This window comes from Nothoprocta perdicaria, unplaced genomic scaffold, assembly GCF_003342845.1.
Source record: "Nothoprocta perdicaria isolate Ctin4 unplaced genomic scaffold, notPer1 scaffold_93, whole genome shotgun sequence".
Taxonomy (NCBI): domain Eukaryota; kingdom Metazoa; phylum Chordata; class Aves; order Tinamiformes; family Tinamidae; genus Nothoprocta; species Nothoprocta perdicaria.
In genome coordinates, this window is record NW_020456232.1 from 1,407,017 (window position 1) to 1,417,955 (window position 10,939).

Below are 10,939 nucleotides of genomic sequence, written 5' to 3' on the forward strand. Positions count from 1 at the left end.
GCACGCGCGGCTGTGAACGTACGTATGTACGTGTGTGTGTTTGTGTGTGTGTGTCTGGCGGTTCGGTTGCCGCCTGCTCGCTGTAGTTTCGGAGCGTATCCGGATTTTGTCAGCGCTGGGCGGTGTGACAAATGTTTCTGTGCAGTTCGGTGTAACTTCGGCTTATTTATTTATTTTCTTTTTTCCCCTTTCTTCCTTTAAACAAAGGAAAGGCTCACCTTCGGGAGTTCCTGTTCTCTTATTATTTTAATGCTATTTTCCTTTTCCGGTGGGTGAGTAGCGCAGCCCCCCGCGCCAATCCCGGCTGCTCGGAGCCCTTGCGGGTAACTTTTGGAAGCGCCGTGCGGAGCCAGGTGCCATTTTGCCAGCAGCACCGAGCGCAGGGCTTGGTGCGCGCTTGGGCTTGCGAGCAGGCAGACACCTGTTACTTAATCCTGTTTATTCCTCCTGGTTACCGTTGCTCAGCCTTGCTCCTCTTCGTTTTAACGCGTCAAAGCGAATTTCAAGTGTTGCTTTAAGCCTCTGCGGGCACCTGGTAGGAACCCCAGGAGCTGGTGCGTTGGTGAGATACCCAAAGCGTTTTTGCTAGGTGATGCTTTCTCCAAAGGAGATGGTTCTCTGAAGTTACAGACTGATCTCTGTCTCTGGGGGGGATTTATATAATGTTTACGTGCCTGCGGGAATGCCTCTGTAAGATGGACAGTAAGGGCTGTGCACCGTCAAAGACCCAAAGAGCACAGATCTTCAGGGAAGTCTGCATAATATCCTCCTCATGGTTAAATAACGGTCAGTGGTTTTCCAAACTTCACGTTATTTTTATGGGATTTGCAGATTTGATAAGCTGAGCTCATGCGGCTCGTACAGAAACCGTAACACTGCCGGTTCTACCAATGCATGGAGCAGGTTCCATCCTAACACGTTTACGTTGGTGGCTGAACTATGTGGTTGATTTGGGCAGTTTAAGCAAGCTGGAAGTGTTGCTCATTTGAGCTGATTTTCCTTAACTTCTCAGAGTGTAACGTGTACTGTGTTTGCAGGCTTCCTCCAGGTCGTGGGTACATAGTGTTGCTAGGTACTATAAAATAATTGTCATTGTACAGAGCTGAGTAAATTTATTTTGTTCAGAGACACTTTATAAATACAAATTGGAAACGGATTTGTGCTTCTCTGCAGCTGATAATTTCAGCAAGTAATTAAAATAAATTACARATTTCAGGCATGGGAACTCTCTTTCACAACTGTTAATGCCATTCTATCTTCAAGCATCAGTTTTGATTCATCTTTTGATGATAACACTAAAACCGAGGTACTTGTATTGAAGTCAAACCTCTGGTGGAAATATAGCTGTGCGTAGCTGTCAAAATAAAATGTTGAGATCTGCTTTAATTTCTGGATGTGGATTCGTACTTAGTAGAGTAACAGTGCCTTTTATTTTATAGACACGCGCCCACGCACAAGAGCTGTGTGCTAAAACAGAATTTTCTATGTCATGAATTTATGCATAACATACGCTCTCTGCTTTTTCTTAGTGTGCAGGGAAGAAAAAGCCTGGAAGGGAGAGAGATAAAGACCACGAGAGGGAAGAGAGAGAGAGATTATGAGAGTTTCCCTTACTGACAGAGAAAATAGCTCATCGTTATGTACCAGGCAAAATTACAAGTTCTATTCTGCTTACAGCTTTTCTAAGGTAATGGCTCGGTGGTCTAGCTTAACGCACRCTGCTGACTTCTCTTGCAGACTTTGGCCATTCGTTCCGGTAATAGCTGGCAGAGATGATGAACTTGGAGCTATTCAGTGCATGTGTCAAGTATTTGTTAGGGCTTTATAGGAAATGGTGGCTTTATTTTCACCAGGYTTGCTTACACTGTGTTGAAAATGTATAGGAGTATAATTTTCAGTATTCCTGATATTGTTTATTTTGTATTTTCTTTGCACATTAGTTTTTTTGGTTTTTATTTGACTTTTGTTGCCTTGTGGTTAGTTCGTAGTTTGGTAGTTTTACCAACTCGATACCTATTCCTGCTTGTTTATAATTCAGTGTTTATAAACACCTTGTTTATAACTTGCAGAAGAACAAATTTTGAGTTGCTCTTTTAATAGTTTGCTTAAAATTGAATAATTTTATTTTCCAGGGGAAAGGGAAGAGGAGGCACAGGGGAATATTTAACAGAATTCTGAAAGTGAGCACAAAACCCCAATCCTGGCACAAGCTATGAAACAGGTAGCTCATTGATTTTAGSAAAGACTGGTTTCCATTGTAGTTTTAATCATCTGTCCCCATTAAATTAGGGGAATGGTTGTACATTAATTTAGAAGTGAATTTTTTCAATTCATAAAATCACTGGTTGGTTGTTAGTGGAAACTATTATTAAAGGTTGCACAAAGCATTATTTGCAGAAAGGCTTATTAGTAGCCTGGGCTTAGTTCCATTACCTAATRAATAGGTAATTGTGCCACTCAGACTCTTGGAAAATTGTTAGCTTCGGTTCATTTATGTATTTTATGAGATTCATAATACATGCACACAATTTTGGGAAGATTCTTTGATGTCTGGAGAAGTTGCCTATAATAGGGATGTTTGTGACCCAGACTATAAGCTCCTCAAAAGTTTTTTGACTCTGCTGTTTAGGAGGCCTTATTCTTGTGTGAGATGCATGCGTAACACTTACCACATCAAAATGCCTGAAGCGCATGCATCAAAGGCCCAGATAAACTTTTTTCAATGGGGTTTTCTGAGAGCAGACTTTGTGGTCTCCTCACTGCTGCGAATGTTGGCTTGTGGTCTTTGTGTGAACTCCAGGYGTTGTGTACGCAGACATCTGACCTGTTGTGAGTGTGAGTGGATGGATGGCACCGGTGTAACTMTCACGCCGGTAGTGTGTGTCCTGGCATTAACCAGCCCGATTTGCTTCTATTCGCAATCTGTGAGCGCTAAGCTGTGAAAATGGTTACTGCTGTTTCTGGACCACCTCCCCGTGGTAGCCATTTCCAAAGCTCGATAAATGCAGAAGAAGAGATTTGTCACCCAGTGGAAGAAAGCACATTCCCAGCCTTCCATGTTCCAGAAGGACACACTGATGTCTGGACCAGCGCTCCAGTTTGGGAAAGAGAGTCAGGACAGCTCTTTCACCGCTGTCCTCACGCAGTTATGCCCGGACTTGCAGTAGTTTTCAGGACGTGGCGCTCCCGAGCGGTTCGTGTGACACAGAAATAGACGGTGCAGCACTATCGTGGCTTCCGAGATTCCTTTCCAGTGAAYGGCTGGATGGTGGGTTGCTTGTCTTGTCCTGTGAGGCTATCCCTGTTTGGATGTTGTAGGAAATCTAGAGCTGGCATTCGCTTCTTTTAAAGACCCACGTCATTTGGGAAAGCGATGAGGTGCTGTGGGTTTGGCTATATGGGTTCGCAACCGAGGCAGGTGCTGCTGCTAAACAGGGTAGCACAAGACCGAGCAGCAGCAACTGCTGAATGAAGGACTCCTAAATGGCACCCAAGCAACGGCTAAAGAATCTCATCTTTTGGGGAGGAGAATGAAGCAGAACACCCCTTCATTTTTTCCCATTGACAGTCCCAGCCCTTAGGCAAGGTGTTAGGAAGTTGTGCTGTCCTGCTTGGCTCGTTAGTAGACTTTGATGAATGGTATTTGTCAATGATAATATTTTTCATGTTTGGAGTTCTGAGAAGCTCCAATGAGTCTTTCCTGTGGGAAAGAACCTGGGAAAGAACATGGGGAGCAATGTGGGTGTCACTGGAAGGCTAGATTGTCATAATGTAATGAGTCTGCACCTTAAAAGGGAAAAACACAAGATCTCCAGCTTCTAGGATTGCTTTATTTCTTTTCTTTTTTTCTTTTTTTCTTTTTTTCTTTTTTTCTTTTTTTCTTCAGCATGCTTTAGGTTCCTATGGCAGAAGTGGCCATTACTTTGATCCTTGTTTAGCTTCGCCTTCTTTTCCATTGCCCGTTAGTGGTGCTGAACTCAGTCTTGATCCTGTCCCACTAGCAACTAATAACTAGTCACAGGACGGCGTAGATCAGAGGGCCTGGGAATGTGGGAGTGAAGCAGGCTCTCTTGCACTGCCCTGTTTAATGGTTGACTTCAAGGAGGCAAGATGAATTTGTAATCTGACTTTTTGCAGCTGCTGCATGCTGTTGGATAGGGCATATACTCTGTAGCAGGAAGAGCTCTGCTGCTCCATTTCTCATCTTTTCTCCTACCTTTTACAGAAAGAGATGATTGGAGATTGAATTCAGTAGGTGATTGGCACCTGTCATATTTTTAAAGATACAGCCTTTTTTTCTCCGATTTTGTGTTTTCTTGCTATCACTGTGCATAGGATCTAGACACTTGCTTAGTCTTTTCTCAAAATAAGAACTTATTTCTTTATTTAATAACAGTAGCTTGGGAGCTTTAGGCAGCAGAGGGGAGGCTGTCTGCTTGCAGTACRATCTGTCATGTGGCCTGTTTGTGCAGGTCCCAAAATTAGTATTGCTGAAACAAACACCTCTGCCCTCTCCTTGCTGAAGAAGATGGCTCTGTTTGACAAGGGTTGGGGCTCTCCAACTCCTTGGGAGCTAACCTGGCAGTTGGCCAGTATCAGCAGACCGAGAAGTGATGTAGAGGCCTAGGTGTTCGGTTCAAAGGGACTGTTTTGCTCGGGTTGAGTACTCTGCATGGTCCTTTCCAGGTGTTGTGTTGACAGACCAATTATTTCTATGAAATGTTTTAATCCGGGCTTATACTTAGACAGGCTTAATGCTTATACTGTGCTGTTTTTATGTGCAATACTGTATGAAAGTATGAATAGATACAATCCACCTATCAAACAGTTAAATAAAAACATGTGTTGCTGCGGTTGGTTTAGCAATATGCTACCTGAGAGAGTATATATATATTCAATTTAGGCAATGTTTGCATGTAAGGAGGAAGAAGTCAATATGAAATAGGTATTATAGCAGASTGTTTAAGATTAAAGTCATAGATAGATTTCCTTTTCTAACATTTCTCTATTGAATTTAAGCCCGCACGCACGCTCCTGCAGCCTGGAAGCAATCGGTCAGGAGGTGAGTGACTAATAAAGGGGACAAAAGAGACAGAGGTCTTGAAAGGTTAATGAGATTGGATTCCAGTGATCTAGAGTTTCCCTGATCCTGTGAAGAGTGATACTGGGGAAAATAACAAGCAGTAAAGGAGGTCTGTGAGGTATAAGCTGTGGTGTTGAACAAGATAGGTTGGAAAAGAGCTTCCTCTGACCAAGTGGCAGTTTTCCCCCCATTAATCCTTTAGGCTTTCATTTCAAATTTGTACAACATYTTCTGTCCCCGTTTTTCTCTTCTGTGACTGAAACTGCAATCTCTCTCATGTGCTTTTTGGATTTCCTTGTTAATCTTGTGGAGATGTTCATTATTCATGTTGCTGTATGTGCTGCACCTCCTGCATCTGCAGGTCTTCCCTACTCCACTCTTAGCTCTGGATGCTTGCCCCGTTGCTGCCTTTGGACATCCCTACTGCTGCCCAGCTGCCACAGTCAAATACAAGTAGGAGAGGAGTTGATGGCTGTTGTAAGAGCTTATTTCTGTCTTGAAACACACGAAGTAAAATACAATTTATTCTTAAAAGTAAGAGCAATTCAGAATGTCTTTGCACAAGTTGCTGTTTTTGTGGGTGTAGGCATGGTAAGGACATGTTGCTCCAGTTCATACAGCATTCCTATTGGAAAGAGTGAGTGGAAATGGAGGATGAATGCCTTATGGAGAAGTAGCCTGTTACCCTGGCTAAGCTAACGTGATTTATTGAACCTAACGGAATTAGTGTCCCTTTTCTAAGGAGCGCTCTGAGCAGGGAAGATGGAGCGCTTGTAAAGGAGGCGCMGAGACAGGATGAGAAGCTGAAATGAGTTTGTGATAGATTTGCTTGCAGAGATGACATCAGAGCATAATTCTGCTAAAGGAGAGATTATATGACCCTGTCTCATGATGAAAGGGACTGTGTACTGCTCCTAAGCATGTACCACATGGCTGAGGGGGGGCTGTTGAACCATTAAAATATTTTCTTTTTCAAATACAGCCCTTGAGGCTTGGTGCAGATTAAACAGGCTCTCTGCTGGCTGCAGAGCACTGTGCTGCATGTCTGACACAAGCATAGAAGAGGCCGAGTAATTATTTTTTTCTCCTCTTGTGGCCTGTGTTACTTGTGTACTATTTCCCTCGAAAAACGTGCTTAGAAATAGTTGTCATACACTGGAAGACGAGATGAAATGTGATTGCAGGTGAATCAGAGCAGCTTGCAACGGAGCTGCTGCAGCCAGAGCAGGCATCAGAGCTGGGAGCTGCAGCTCCTGTGAACGCCGTGGCCCTGCAGCTCCTGTTGTGGTGTTCCCGTAAGGACTCTCCGTGCCTTCGTGTGCCGCAGGCAGGGTGCTCCTGGAAAGCACCCTCCGTATGTCTGCCATGGCTCCGCCTGCACTCCCTGCTGTCGCTGCTGGGCTCCTCTGCTGAGACCCAAAGTGCAGGGCCCTCTCCTGCCTCCACATTCCCTGTCTCTCCCCTCGCTGCCTCTGYGTTCTCGCTCGCTGCCTCCTCTCTCCCTCCTGCTTGCTGTCTGAGCCCTCTCATTCTCTTTACCTCTGAACTCTCTCATCATTGCCTCCACTCTCTTTATCTCTCTCTCTGCCCTGGTCTTTCCCTCACCTGCTGTCTCCTTTCACTTTCTCTGAATTTTCTCTCTCTCTCTCTTGTTCTCTCCCCCTCTCTCCTTTGGTCGCTGCCTCCTTATTCTCTATCTCTTACTACCTCTGTACTCCCTCATGCTTTCTGTCTATGCTCTCTYTTCCTCACTGCCTCCAGACTCACTCGCTCGTTGCCTTCTCTCTCACTGCCTTACTTGCTCCCTCTCTCTCGGTCTCCCTGCTGCCTCTGTTCTTTCTCCAGCAGCCCCCATCTACTTGGCATCTTAAYGCACTATGGATGTTTGGTCCTGGGTGTGTGACCCCCTTTCATCTCTCCCCCTTTGTTCCCCCCATCCTGAAAGTCCCTGGGGATCTGCTCACCCAAGCTGACGGGAGCTGATCAAATAGTCTCCATAGAGATGCCCTGATGAGAGCTTAGGGTTGGTTTAGAAAAGACATGTACAAAGAGTTTGTAACTGAACCATTTTGTGTGCATGTCTTTTATACAAGGAAATAACTCACAGTTAAATTGGTCTTAATGTCTCGTATGGCACTTAAACATATGGTGCCTCACTCTTTTTGAGGCAAGTTTGGTCAACAAGCCAGCGTAGTGCTGGTGACAGTGGTAGCCAGTATTGGCCCTTCTGTGCTTGGAGGTGTGGACTGAATGTGTAGAAGCTCAGACCCCAACTGTCCCTGTTGCGTGGCCGTTGGAAATGGAGAGAAAGCTGATGATCACTAGGTTCTCTTGAGTGAGCGGGTATCAAAGTTGAATAGATGTCAGCAAAAGRATATCAGAAGGAAACAGCAGTGTCCAAAAGGTGTGACAAGTCACCTGCATTTTACTTTTGTCTCTAAATAGCTGTGTGAACATTACTGTGAGAAAGTATTTGGTGTTGCTGATCCTAGTGCATATTTTTGATCAGTTGATATGGAAGACAAAAATCTGAATTCTTGTTGGTCTGGCTGAGTTCATTCACAAGGATTCTAAAGTCTGCACTGAGAAATTGTGGTGTCTGCACTGAGAAATTGTGGTGCCTAAAAGTTGCTTTCAGCTGGTCTGTGTCAAATCACAGTTCACTTCTTAGACCTTTATCAGGTTCAAACTACATACAGATGTCAGTCCAAGTATGGGGAAATGAAAAATCTGTATTTGCAATAATTAATTGCTCTATGAACACATATATATATTTGGTAAATTCCTCTTCCAGTTTAAAAYGTACTTGAGGTGAAAGCAATACTTGCCTTAAGAGCACATGTGAGATGGCATCGAGTAAACTTAACGTGAGCTTTCTTGCTGCTTAATGATCTTGGTAATCCTTACATTTTCAAAACTGAAATGAATGAAAACAGAAATACTGCTCTAATAGTGCACAAGTAGATATGGCAGAGGGAGTTACAATGTTATCCAATTTTAGGAAGTTGTCTCTATTGCTCCATGTGTGTGTTCGTATGTATAGTGTTTTTATATATAAATATATGTGTGTATGTATCTTCAGGTAACTTTTATTTGCCCCTTTTTTTGTTTTTCTTAATGGAATTGTTTTCTTAAGYGCAATATTAATACAGCAAAATCTAAGAGGAATTTTCCAGTCATATAAAATTAGAGTGGTGTTTTTGTAGGCTTAGTTTTTGGAACATTTAATTTTTCCATYCTTTTAATAAAGGTTGATATAACTTTGCCTTTTCAGTATCATTTAAAGTTGCATACCATAAYGACCTCCATGCATAACTTGAAAATTTTAATAAAAAGTTGGGTTGTGAAGGTGTTTTTTCTTATAGTTCATATGAAAACTCTGTGCAAAGTACACCCCTAAAGTGCYAGATGCAGTAATTACCAGAGTGGGACGTCAGTTAAGAGATGTAAAATTTCGTACATAAAAGATATAAAATTATAGGCCTTTGAGGTTGGTAATGAATAACTTAATGATGGCTTTTCTGGTAATATGGCTTAATTTCATAATCTATAAATATAGAACCTCTCRGTATCTGAGAAGCCAACTCATCATTTAAATAAGAATAGGTGCTTCATATACATGAAGTAAAAATTACATTTCAGGCTTTTTCTTTTTGCAAAAGTTGAAGCAATTAAATCATTTCACAATTAATTTTAAATCACATAGAGTAAATCTTTTTAAAGGTGACTGAAAGGGGACAATTCTCTTTGTCCTTTTCATTGCCTTTYAGATTTAGAAATTAGTGAATGTTTTCTTAGAGCCCTTGGCAAGACGTGCTTTGCTTAGGCAAGTATTCTGCAGTCCTGCAGACAAGTTCCCAAGGTAGAGAGCACATTTCTTTAGGAATACCATACAATTCCAACAGTGCAAGTCGGCTCTTCAAGTTCAGCAATGTCTGTTGGTAAATTGTGGAGTTTTTGTTCTAACTGTGAAAGCAGAGTCAGTTTGAGGCTCGGGAGAGCGTGTCTGAGTGTGGCTTTCCCTCTTGCTGCTCTCATCCTCGCTGGGGCTCGGTGGGGCTGGGTGGCTCTATGGGCAGTGCCTGCCCCTGTGCTGCAGCACCATGGCTGTGCTGCGCCTTGAGCAAGCTCGAGCGAGCCGCTTAATTTTCCCACACTTTGTGGCTTCCCATCTTTAGGAAGAGCCTGAGAAGGCTGTCGCCTTGCAGGGTGTTAGTGAAGCTTCGGTAACACTTGTCTGCGAAGTGCTTTGAGTGGTGCTGTAGCATATTATTATTATTATTATTTTGGTATCACTCTACATGCTGCCTCTAAAAAGTTGGCAGCTGTTTAACAACACTCAGCTGAGCAGAAGACTTTGGAGGGAAAAAAAAAATGTTTCTAAACTTTAAACCATCTTTTAAGTAATTGAAGAGCTTCTATTTTTTTCTGTCTTCAAATGAGCCCTGATGACAGAAAGATAACCAAACTCTGAAAAGTGTGTAATACTCCAAAATGGTGGTTTATACCTGCACCTCTTTGAAGGGCAGCACCATCCAGCAGAGTCCCTTGGACCTCAGAGAGACCCTTGGCTGCTCAGAGGCAGGAACTGCTGGGAGGGTCGGGCTGTCTGTGGGAAACAGAAGCTRCACAGAAGCTGCCGAGTACAGTTACTGTGTGTAGTAATATCCATCCTGCCCAGGAAACGGAGCCTTGTGCAACACCGGCAGGGTAGGAGCCTGGCTTGAAAACTTGCCTGCTCTTTCATATGGGTTTATAAGTTCCACAGTCCATTTTTTTTTCCTTTTTTTTTTTTTGTTATTGCTATTTCTTTTGCACATCGGCTTATTTGCCTGTAGTGCAAATGTTTTCTTTTTCCTTACTAATTTTTTATTGTGGTTTTCTGAGTAGAAACTTGTGTCTGTGGTGACAGTTGCTTGGGTTAAAGCGTGCTGCCCCTGACCCCAGCTTTCTGATTGCGATGGTTTTCCAGTACCTATCTTATCCTTCCGTCATGATGGTGCCTGAAATGAGGACTTGCKGCACAGTGAGTGAGCAGGTACAGAGCTGCCTTCAGCAGCGCACGGGAGGATGTGCAGCCTTCCAGCTCAGCCTTGAAGTAATGCAACTGTCAGAATCCAGGAACCTTAGGCAGATTTGGGATGTTCCCTTAAGGATTCTTTCTCCATGTCCTAAATTGTAAGGTTTCTGGGGCAGGGACTATCTTTGTATTATTTATTTTATGGCATTTATTAATGCAGCGCTTTTCTTTCTGTCAGCCGACGTTCATGTTGTTTTCTTCAGCGTGTTGAAGTGTCTCAAGGAACGATGCAGCTTTCAGAATGAGTAGGACAATTTGCTGTCTTTTTATATTCCAGCTGTGGAGACCTTGSTTTTTAAGTGTGATGAGAGGGCCTACCGAAGGCTGCAGTGTATAAGGCAGCAAAATGCATTTTGGCAAATTGCTGCCTGATCCCGAGTTGCAAATCGGAGACACGGACAGACCGTCTCGGGCGAGACTCCTGGGAGTGTGTCCCGCATGTCCCACATGTCCCAAGTGAGGCAGTGCTCGCGCTGCTTGGGCAGATGTGTCCTGTACCGTTAGAGACCATCATCTCCTACACCTTTGTTATGGAACAGGCCCTGGGGTGATTTATAGCCCAGCAGTAGGAAAGTTCCGTTGTTTCACTTTTAGGAGTATAAACTGATACAGGATATTTATCAAGCAGGTTTTTCTTTTTTCTTTTTCTTTTTCTTTTTTTTTCATACAATCTTTGACATGAGTCTTTCAGAAAAAAATGCAAATGTGCTGCTTAGTGTTATTTCTGGCTGTGAGGATTCCCTGTGTAAACCCTTAAGTCAGAGCATAACTCAGGA

The 10,939-nt window shown here is 43.3% G+C and overlaps 1 protein-coding gene across 2 annotated transcripts in view; it reads left to right on the forward strand.

Moving 5' to 3' along the window:
• The window catches only part of PLCB4 (phospholipase C beta 4), a 190,301-nt gene continuing 179,362 nt past the window's right edge, over positions 1–10,939 (forward strand). Inside the window, exon 1 of one of the 2 annotated variants that reach the window (XM_026052876.1) lies at positions 1–18. The gene's annotated coding sequence lies outside the window, so the exon portion shown is untranslated. The remainder of the gene's footprint in view (positions 19–10,939) is intronic. The other variant, XM_026052877.1, reaches the window with a different exon arrangement.